The following is a 12227-nucleotide window of genomic DNA, read 5'->3' on the forward strand; positions in this document are numbered from 1 at the left end:
CGCTGCCCTCCGAGTTTGCTGCGGGGTCTAAGCGCAGCGCCAGGTATCCCGCAGCCCCCCGGGGGGGCCGATCCTCGCTCCAGCCGCGCATCCCCCCGGGGATGCATCCCTGCACACCTCTGCCTTCCCCACCCGGCCCCCTTCTTCTGGGGGGTGTGTGTGTGTGTGTGTCTCAAATCCCACCGCTTCACCAAATGGCTTCTGTTCTTGCTGATGTCAAACCATCCCAGATGCCAGACCATCACCTCCGGAAAACCTCCCCCGAAAACCCTTCCCTTGGGGTGAAACCTCCATTTCCCAGGAACAGAGAACCAGAGACGGCCCTGGTCTCCCGCGGGGCCCTTTGGCGGTGGCTGGGTGCTCTCTCTTTTCACCCACCACCACGACACCCTCCCCAAGCCGCCCAACGGCTGCCAGGGGTTCGGCTCCTCACAGACCCCAGCAGCAGCACTGGCTGGGAAGACCGTACAGGTTTACATCTTGGGTTTGTTTCAGTGCTACCGGTTTCGTAACTACCGCTTGCCACGCTGTGTAAGTAGTGGTGGAAATGTTAAAATATTGTGAATATCAAGAACCCAAGCCATTCCGACATTCAGCTACAGCAGACTTCAGTGCACTGAAAACAGATAAGTGACATATCATGATCTCAGAGTCTCTTGCTAACTCAACAAGAAAATTGAGCTAAAACAAACAAAAAAACCAAGAAAGATTAAGTTTTAGAAAGAAATGAGCGTACTGCACAGAGGTAATCACACTACAGACAGCCAATACTGTAGCACTAAGCAGACATGGGAGAAAATAACCTGTCTGCCAGCTGAACATCAATCGTGGACCTGTTCAGATAACAAAAATAAGATGCTATGCATACAGCTGGAACTGGAAAGGTAAGCAGTGGCTACACCTTCCACTGCAGACCAAGCCTGTGTCAGTCCTCGCTGTGGAGATAGATCTGTTCGCAGTGGGCAGAAAGCCATGATGAAGGTTCGGCCTCTAAAGGGAAAAGCTGGCTTTGTTTCAGGGACCTTTCCTAAACTGGCAGATAAGTAAGGATTGATTTATTTGCTAATAGGTCTGGGGAGCTGGATAACATTGACCTTTTGCATACTAATTTTGCTGAACACCCTCAGTGTATAAATCATATCCCAAACCAGACAGCTTTAATTTGGGGTGGAATCTAGGCCCTTAACTTAAGCAGTCCCTTACTAAAATTATGCCTGTGTGGCCCTTTGAATTGGGCAAGAAAGAGGATGGACGACCCAGCCTGCCCACATGCCTTGTGTAGCCAACTAAGGGCGGGAGGTTTTTCGGGGGACCTGCCGAGGGACAGCCGGTCCATTCAGCTTCAGCGCTGCCACCTCTCCAGCTGACCGCTCAGAAACGCAAGCCCACCCGCAGCAGGGGCTAGGCCACTTTAAGTTACGTATCTATAGGGGTAGGTTAGATTTCACTTCCCTTCCCGCTGGCTCGACCCACAAGGCTGAAATCGATCTCCCTCCTCCCTGCCCGGGCCAGCACCGTGACTCTTGCACTCCTGCCACTACATCTCCAGGGAAAGGGCAGGGGGGGGTCACCCACAGGACCAACCCATAACCCAGCGCCTAAGCCTCAGCTGCACCTCCAGCTCCCCTTGGCCTGAATCCAAGGCTTCCCACATCCTAGTGATGCTTTTACCACCAGACCTGGACCCAGGTCAAATCAGGTTAGCTGCAGTAGGTGTTCAGCACCTACTAGTCCTAAACACACAGCCTAAACGCACGGCCACAGGCTGTTACAGGCCGTGGGAAGCCCTGTCGTTTAGAGGTCCCAAACGCTTTCTATTTAAGATCACATTCAGCAGTCTCCAGAGAGACTGGGGTAAGAAGAACGCGCTGTGCAGTTTGCAGGAGTCCTTCGAGGCAGCGGCTGTGACAGCGGCAAGTGCTGTAAAACACGAGTAACAGCTTCACGGAAATGCCACAATCCCAACCTGTTACCCAATACAGAAGAACATCCCAAGTGAATACAGCCCATTTTCTCATTTCTGTTAGCTTTGAGACAAAACACAGCATTGCTATTTCTCAACGAGAGGGAATGGCCTCTCTGCCTTCCCTGGACAGATCCTGCTGTTCTGTGCGAGCGGGGCCATCACAGGTACTAACCGTGTGGCAGATGGAAAGATGCGAGCTGGTGTTCCCTCACTCTTCCAAATTTAAACTCATCATCTGTAGGAGACTGCTGGGAAAAAGTTTTTTTGTAAGGGGACAGTGTTGTTCTGAGGAAAAAGATATGCTAGGGAACAAGGTAGTTGTCATGGTTTAACCCCAGCTGGCAACTAAGCCCCACACAGCCGCTTGCTCACCTCCCTCACAGTGGGATGGGGAGAGAATCAGAAGGGTAAAAGTGAGAAAACTCATGGGTTGAGATAAAGACAGTTTAATATGGAAAGCAAAAGCTGCACGCACAAGCAAAGCATAACAGGGAATTCATTCCCCACTTCCCATGGACAGGCAGGTGTTCAGCCATCTCCAGGACAGCAGGGCTCCAGCACGTGCAACGGCTACTTGGGAAGACAGACACCATCACTCTTAATGTCCCCCCTTCCCTCTTCTTCCCCAGCTTTACATGCTGAGCATGATGTCCTACGGTCTGGGACATTCCTTGGGTCAGTTGGGGTCGGCTGTCCCGGCTGTGTCCCCTCCCAACTCCTTGTGCCCCCCCAGCCTCCTCGCTGGTGGGGTGGGTGAGAAGCAGCAAAGCCCTTGGCTCTGGGTAAGCGCTGCTCAGCAGCAACGAAAACAGCCCTGTGTTATCAATGCTGTTTTGGTCACAAATCCAGAACATAGCCCCATACTAGCTACTGTGAAGAAAATTAACTCTATCCCACCCAAAACCAGCACAGCAGCATGCCTGCTTTCTTGCAAAGAGGGAAGTGTACATTTTTACTTAGTCTCTTACAGCGTTTAAGGAAAAAAATCTATTTATTAATAAAACTGCACTCAACAATTCCAGATGATACATTGTGGTAACCTTGAAGTATGGTACGATACACGCCACAGATCAACTGCTTGCACAAAGGTGATCCATCTACTGATGCGTGGCACTGAACTCCTCCAGTCCAGAGCCGCAGTTGAATATGGCAGCTCTAGCTGCCAGAGTTCAGGTTCAGATCCTGCCAACTGAAAGATGTAAAAACTGCCTAAGGACTGTATAGGTAAGGGAAATGCAAAAAGGTGGGTCGTCACACCACCCCCTCTCAACTGACTTCTTGCTATCAGGTGACAGATAGCACCTGATCATTAGCTGGAGATCATTAATCTCAATCCGTGCCTCCTTTCCAAAGATTTGCCACTTTGAGCAGCGGAGGCACAGATGCAAAAGCCTCTGCACCTTTTGGAGAGCAGCAGAACACCCATGGATCAATACTTCAACTCGAAAGCTGCTGTCATTCTCTGAAAAGACTGAATTATTTAAAAGCATATAAAAAAATACCAGAGCGGCATTGTAGATCTCCAGGTTCGTTCAATACCCACTGTATTTTGCTCTTACAAATCCTTTTTTCTTAGCCAATTCAAAGATAAGGATTTACTTTTGCATAACATTTAAGTTCTCCGTGAATCTCATTAGTATGAGACACAGTAAATATTACCTGATCACACACAGATGGGAAGTGAATTACAAGTTCAGTAACTCGTCCCCAGGACAATCGGCAGGCACAGCACTGACAGCAACACGGTCCAGGGTGCCCACCTGAAGGCTCTGGACCTGCCCACCACTGTTTTTCCCTTACCCGACCACTTAAAAAAGATGAACATCTTATGCTCAACACCACGTAGTGGTTGCAGACCTTCAAAAAAAGATATCTGCTGGAGGAATGAAAGTTACTGCAAAGCATCCTATCAAGTCTGTCAATGCACTGAATGGAAAAAACCAAATATACAAATGCTGAAAATAGCATGTCATCACCTTCAGTGAACTCGATAGTCGGATAATTTGCACACAAACCCTTTGCAATTACTAAACAGAAGTGACTGCAAAAACGCAGTAAAGATTTCTCTAAACAGATTCCGCACAGTAAGGTCTCTAAAGTTCATCCCAAAGCACACTCGTTTTACATATTTTCAAAATGCCCAATTAAGCAGTTTAGCATGCTGACATTTTGCTGTAGTCACTGCAAGGGAACAGCTGCTCCCAGCAGCAGCATCCCGGGAACAGGTGTTGGGAAGCGATAGCAGGCACCAGCCCCGACCATCTCCAGCAGCATCTCCACGCAAGACCGAGAGTGGCTTGCATCAATCACACTCTCCTAGATGTAATGCAACTTCTTAATTCCCATTCCCGTTTTCATTAGCTCTGAGCTGCTTTTGATAATTTTTAGCAACGGTTAAAATGACTAATTTAGACAGGTTGCTCTTGATCCTTCTATGAGAGGCCTCCGGTGCTAAATGAACAGCTGCCTACATTGTCATGTTTTCTATTGGATAGCAGTACTAGGAAAAATAAACTAAGCGGATTGCCAATCGCATCTTTCTGTCACGTTCAGCAGAGTTTTTAAATATAGGCTATTTCATGTCTATTATCTTCATTTTTTTTATTTTTTGCCTGTGGGACTTTGTTCAAGCCCTGAGCTTGCAGCCAGTTAACAAGGCCAATTCTAAGCACGATTTATCCTTTTTACAAAGGCACTATGCGGACAGTATCACTGGGCTCCAACCGCACTCGGAGACCCATTGGCCTGAAGTTTGAACTTAAATTTTTTGTGCATTTGCATCCAGAGAGATAGACATGACCTTGTTACAAAAACGCTGCTGCACTTATTTTAACTCCTAAAGATGTTTGGCCATTCAAAACCGCCTGGTCACTGCGTCAGGGCATTTTTATTTCTAGCTCTTCAAAATTGTGAAGGAAAGTGTTATGTTAAAATCTGTTTGTAATAATAAATGCCTGCATTGTATATGATGACATTTGATATTAGCAGTGAATAAACAATTGCAGCATGCATGGCATCCGATCTACATCGTTCTGTTTAAATTCAATGAAGATTGCCAATTGCATCTTAAAGTAACAGAGACAAGTTAACATTTCTTAACGTTTTCACAGAACACTAAACTTTCCTCCATCCCTCTGGACGTATAATATGTACAACTACGTGAGTACGGAGAACACGTAGCTGCTTTCACTTGCCTCAATAATAACGCACTCCTGCCAAACAATAATGTAATAAAGTGTATTACAGGCTCTCGGGCATTAAAGTCTGGAAATCCTGAAATATTTTGAAATCTGTCTTTATCTGTGTGTTTTTTAAACCATTTGCATGATCAGAAGCACGACACAGAGGAACAGAGACACCTGACAATTTTCAGTTATATGTGTGAATTTTCAATACTGTGAAAGCTGCACTGAGAAACAGGTATCTGTCAAAAACAGGGCAGTCAAAAATGACGTCTGAAACTGTACTTAGCACGTGTCAAAAATCAGCTGTATTTTTTTTTTCCAAGATGCACAGCAGCCGGGTCCAGTCTTGTCCTTATGTTTCCTGATAATAGAAGCACCAGCAGTTGTAAATTGGTGCTAGAAGGTAGTTTTAGCACGTTTGAAACGATACTGTCCTAAGGCAAAGCTGTGCTACAAAGGCACATAAATGAGGCTGAACACTTCTGCAGGTACTGGAGATGAAAAAAGAGTCTTAGGTAAAGTTCTATTGAAATGCAAGCTTACTATTTGTTTTAGTAGGAGCGCTGTCTTGAACAATTAACAGTATCAGGTGAACCTAACAATTAACTCTGTCTAGAAGAAAATGGGCACTCATCAGACCAATATCGATTTGGTAAATAATTCCAAACCAATAAACAAACTTTCTAGACAATTCACCAAAACAGGAGGACAAAGCCTAGCAAAGCAGTTACTTGTTTCCAATCCAGTACTCGGGTTGTTCTGGAGAAGTCGAGCCCAACCGACCACATGTCCCCTTCTGGTTCCCATTTTCAAAGCTGCAGAACTCTGTAAAATCTTTGCTAAATTTAGAGTTTATCGTATTACTTGAGTTCCACAACATCCAAACACAACTACATCACAACCGACGTAATTAAAGGGATTAATACGTTATGGTAACATGACTTGCACTAGAGTAGGAAATTATTCTTGAAAGAAATTCAACAATTATCTTTTTCTTGGTACATTGTAATCTCCATATTCTGCTTCATATCCTGTCTGTCTGTACCCATCTGTTACCTCTTGCTCTGTACCTAGATCACAAATTGTTTCAGGCAGCGAAACATGTATTTTGTGTAATGCACCTAGTTCCATGTGCTTTCACAGGGCTACAGTAAGGTAAACATTAAACAATAACACACTTAAAAATTAGCTCACAAAAAAATTTGTATCTAAAAACATCCAGGGTAGCTTATTTCAAAATGAACACTGATAAAAATATGCTCAAACTGTTCCTCTGAATGCATCATATTTTGTGTTTTATTACACTGTTTTTTAAAATGAATGTACAAAAGGTCAATGAATGTAGACAAATAATTTATTTTTGTTTTATTTATTCATTATTTTATGTACACTTGGTATTTTGCAACACAGTCAAAGGGAAACAAATTAAGTGCAAAGCAAAATAAATATTATAGGTTGAATACATTTTAACACATTTCTGTCATCTCTGAATGAGCAGACACTGACAACTCAGTGAGGACATGAACTTCAACTCCTTTATACTGGCAGCAACAGAATAAAACTGTACAACACAGGATTGTGGCATTTAAAATGATCCAATGTGTCAGAATAAAACCGGTTTAATTTACTAAATAGAAATAATTGGAGTGTAAATATGTAATCAACTTTAAGATAAAAAGAAACTACCTTTAAGTTAGCAATATAAGGCATTGCATGATTTCTCCATAATAAATTAAACAATATACAAACATAGGGCTAACATCTCTGTTTTACGGGTGTTCAAGTAATACCCTTATTACCTTATACCACAAATACACATCAAGTGATATGAGTCAAAGGTATTCAAACGCAGAGGAAAGAAGTATCTGTGCCTGAGCTGTGTCTGCATACGCACAGAGACCTTTGGGTTTACACCAAGAGAGAAGATGCAGTAGTCAAATCTGAACAGAAGTAATACACTAAAAATGTACCTCCCGTTTACTATTGGTCAAGCAAAATACCGACAGAGGAAAAAACCCCTAATTTTGAAATGTAATCAAGTACTTGCGTAAGTATATAAAAAAAAATGCACATGCCTTAGAGGGGAATATTAAAACCAAATATACAGAAGATGCTAAGGTAAACACTGCTAGTATACTGAGGAGCACAAAACGAAAAATGGAGTTAATACTGACTGCATATGACTTACTGAATGACAGCACAAAGAACAGATCTGGGATCTAAGATTGCACATAGAGGCACAGCTCTTGGAATACTGACTCTATTTAGGACTGCAGTGGTGCAATGTAGTGGATGTTAGCTTCACGGGCCCACGTAGCTTAAATCAGGCAACAGTCCTGAAAAACACATTCATGAACTGCTGCCCCCACCTCCCACTTTTGGCTTTACTAACCACTGCCTTCACCATGCTTTAAATATGCTCTCATTAGCCTTTCTAATCTAAACCTTCCAATGTCTGTTGCTCCAAGGACCTTAGTTAGGAAATTTATCGAGGCCAGTTAGGACTTGCATGTTCCCATATGTTCACAGTACCAGTTTATATTTTAGGGCTTGCATCACCATTATGAGGTGAAAACCACCTCGGTTTGGACGTCTTTGCGACACAGTACTGAGGTGAAAGGAGCCTTGGAACACAATCAAGAGTGGCTATCCTTGTTTATGCTAATTTGAATTAAAACATTTGCACAACCTGTATGTTCCCACCTGCTGCTTATTATTCTTTTCACCGAAGTTAAATGCCCTCTTTCTTCTGCTGGCTTTAATACCCAACTTGGGAGGGTAAAAAAACCCCAAACCCGAACAACCTTTAAGCATTCGAGTACTAGAAAACAAAAGGTTTCCTAGTTTTAGCCAAGATATTTCGTAGGGAGCAATCAGATACAGTTCAACCATCAGAGCAAAGAAAGTGGTGGCCTGCGGTGGAAGCAGAAGAAGCCGGGGGCTAAGAGGGAGCACCAAGGGGTAAGCAACCTCTTACTCCAAATCCACACGTGATAGCTAGGGTAGCACGTGTAGTTCAGCAACCTAGTTTCCAGCAGAAGTTTTATGTGGTCTGTGTGGACCTCCGCTTCTCCAGGGGTCAATTCAAGACCTCAGTTTAAGATTGATCTCCTGATCTGAATTACCCTGTGGAAGAGCCCATCTACCCAGAGTGAAGGGACCCTAGGAGACCAGTTTCCTAACTTTAGTACCTACCCTAGATATTTAAAATTAGATGATACAAAATATCCTCCAGCTACAGAAAATGTGCTTAGAGGCAATTATCCCTTTTGTCCTTCTCAACCCGTTATTAAAAAAAAGCGTAACTTGCTTCTGGTGCTTACTGGCATAGCATGCATAGCAGAGCTATTTACAGATAGTGTCCGGAACTGTTCCCTCTACTGCTGCTCTTCCATCTTCTATATAAATTAGTCCCTTTAAAAGGTAACACTGTAGGAGTTCATTGTAACATTACTCAAACTCCTATTGTTGCGGCAGAAAATGGAGCATACTATTCAATCATAAATACAAGTATTTTGTTGCTGGTTATTTGGGGGGAGGCAGGGAGAGACCTATGATTTTTAAATGAATCCAGGTGCTGGGTTCAGGTATTTAAATTTGAACGCCTGGCGATGCCATTCCTTCTCATCCGCACATAGGAATAAATGTGAGCTGGAAATTTCCCCAGGCAGCTCAGGCACCTCACTTGCAGAGACGAGGCCGGTCTCGGCACAGCCCAGCCCCAGTGCTCAGGAGAGGAATGCAAACACCACAAGATGCTCCAGAGCTGCAGTGGCTCTGTGCTCACTAGGAAGAACCAGAATGAGACCATCACATCAATTCCACTAAGATGGCTCAAGGGACAGCTGGTAATTAGGACTTGTCTGTATGCGGTAGTTAAATCAGAAAGTGCAAGGTCCCCCCGCGAACACAGCAATTCCTAGTTATTTTAGTTCACTAACTATTCCAAAATAACTCCAAGCATACACTAGCCATTAATTTTCAAATCACAACCAAACCAGCTATTTTTAATTTGTCTCTATTAGTTTCAGAACAGCGTATATGTGCAGAAATCTGTGGCACTGCCCTGAAGAAAATAAATCTAAAGAGACCAATGTCTAATAGAGAGAACCCATCTCCTGATGGTGAGCAGAGGACTGTACTACCCAGCAGCCCCTGAGAATGGTACAACAGTAAATAAATACACAGCAGATGAGAATTCACCACAATTATACACAGTATCTCCCTAAAACGCTCAGACAGTTCAGTGTTTCATAAACTTTGTCCTCTTTTTCACCTGAATTCAAATTTTCATGTTTTGACACTATAAGCGTTAACAGCTATACTCAGTTTCCTAGAGAGTAAGCAGAAACAACGGGCACCTAAACCATGGTAATCCCAATTTATTATAAGATCTATGTAAACAAATACTAAAAATATGCAAACTAAACAGTTCCTAATGTATTACAGACAACTCGGTTTCTAAACAGAAACTATTGTTTCAGTACCTAAGAATAGGGATATTTATCTTAGTCTTTGGTCTAAACTTTCACACTTCAGAATGACAATACTACTCCTGTAAACTAATCATGTGTGTTGTACATTACAGAACCGTATGTCGAAAACTTACCAAAATTTTATTTTAATAAGTCACATTCAGATTTTCCTACTAACCTAAACCAAGAAAAATGTTACCTCTCAAAATAAAGAAAAAAAAGCAAATGAACGGTTGTGACTGTTCTCAACATTGCAGGTTTCTTAAGATAGGTACTATTTCTTTTTCCCCTCCCTACCACCTTCAGACTGAAGCAAACAGAACAGCCAAAGGGCAAGTCTCAGATCACAGAACCACGGCATGGCTGAGGGTGGCAGGGACCTCTGGAGCTCATCTGGTCCAAGCCCCGGCTCAAGCAGGGACACCCAGAGCTGGTTGCCCAGGACCATGTCCAGACAGCTTTTGAGTATCCCCACGGTGGGAGGCTCCACCACCTCTCTGGGCAACCTGTGCCAGTGCTTGGTCACCCTTCCCGTAAAACGTGTCAACTTGTGTTGAGATGGAGTCTCCCGTGTTTCAGCGTGTGCCCATTGCCTCTTGTCCTGTCCGTGGGCATCACTGAGAATCTGGCTCCCATCTTCTTCATTCCACCCCCTCCATCAGGTATTCCTATATGCTGCTAAGATTTCCCCTGAGCCTTCTCTTCTCCAGAGCCTTCTCTTTACCATTTTTACCCCAAACCTGCAGTTTATTTGTCCTCAAAAAAGGACCGATTGCAAAAATCCTAAGTAGTTAAGTCTTAAGCGCATCTGTGTGTGCATGCACAAAATCATTTCAGAGTTTAACAAAAAATGCAGCTGGGTAGCGGTAGGCGAAGAAAAAATATTTTTATGTAGTTCATAAAAATGAAACAATGAGACACTAGGAATTACTGCACAAGCATGTATATGAAAGGTCAATATTAAGAACATCTAAATGGTAAATCTTGACTGAGAAGTATGAGCATGTGAAATTATATGGGAAACTAAATTTCTGGGAAAGATAACAGCTGGTCTAGAACAATGCACTTATGTCTAGAAATAGCTCTGGCCACCCTTTCATGAGCTTCCAGATAAATGTGGATAAGTCCCCTTTGTTGCTGTTCTCAACTTTCTTGACATTTGCATTTCTTCAGTACCCAAGGAAAAAGAGAGAGCTTTCAAATAGTTGAGGGGTTTTTTTATTTGTTTGTTTCTAGAAAAGGGGAACAAAACATGCAAGAGAAAAACTTAATTCCTCACAAAGGATCCCCTTCAATTTAGGATCTCTGTTCCGTGCCTTTTATCGTTCTTAAATGAAAACAAGACAGGGAGAAACCAGAGCTACATAACTCCCAACTAAAATAACAGTACTTAAGTCCATTAGCTAAAAAGGAAAATCTCACCACTGCTTGCTATCACTGAGGCTGAATGTTCTTAAAAAGAGGCAACTCTTGCCAAGGCCCTTCTTTGAAGATCGTGAGGATCTGTAACACACAGGACTCATGCCTCAGCCCTTGCTAATGTTAATTATCACAACCTGTCCCATGCCTGGTAATATTTACTAAAGAGCCCTTCTTGGATTTCATTATCAAGTCAGAAATCTAAAATCACAGAAATCGTCATCTCAGTGAAGGACAAATGACTTCATTTGGGAAAAACGTTGACTGTGTCCACCACAGCATATACAGATGCATTAAACCAGGAATTCCTAGCCTAGTAATTTCAAAAGCTACAATTTATGGAATCATTGCAAAAGAGTAATAATGAACATGTAAATCAATATATAAAGTCACCCCCATACTCCATATAATAAAATGCTACATTTTATCTAGTTTTTGTAAATTTAGTAGTTCTGCAGATGTGACGTGGGAAACTTATCCCATGAGATGCAATAAGTACACACAGTAAGAACCAGGACTAAACACACAATTTTTGCAAGAGCACAGTGGGTAACATTTCTGATGACAGGAGAGCAGTTAAACTAGTCATAGTCTTAATTATAGCAACATGAAAGATTATCAAAATAGCTGCAATACATTAATTACGTTTGCCCGTTAATTTCATGCATTAACAGAACTATACATATAGCCAGTTAGGTACATCAGATTTCAGAACAGGGAAGAGGGATGCATTGCCCCCCCGCTCCCCCTCCCAAACTCACCAGACATACCACAGGCATTGGCAACGACTCAGGGGCAGAAGTAGATCCTGGCATTTAAAACACTGACTTTTCAAGTTGCCAGCATCTCTTTAATTTGCTTCTTTCTACATAGATTTTGGAGGGTTTTGAGGTTTGGGGATGGACCTTGTTCTGGTCTTGTTTTTTCCTATTCCAAGACAGGTAGTACAGCACTGGATGGAATTTATCTCAGTTTAGTATTCTAAAGCCAAGTATCTAACCTGAGCTAAATCACAGCTTCCACAGTCTCCAGAGAGGCTCTCCAGAACATGATTCATTCTACTTTCCTTAAATATCTATCTTAGGAGGAGATTAATAGCTCTCTAGAGGTGCCCAGATTCCTCCCTTAAACTAGATGTCTAACTTTCAGAGAGCTAACATTCAGTGAGATGAATTCCACTCA

This window comes from Haliaeetus leucocephalus, unplaced genomic scaffold, assembly GCF_000737465.1.
Source record: "Haliaeetus leucocephalus isolate CR32 unplaced genomic scaffold, Haliaeetus_leucocephalus-4.0 Scaffold384, whole genome shotgun sequence".
Classification (NCBI taxonomy): domain Eukaryota; kingdom Metazoa; phylum Chordata; class Aves; order Accipitriformes; family Accipitridae; genus Haliaeetus; species Haliaeetus leucocephalus.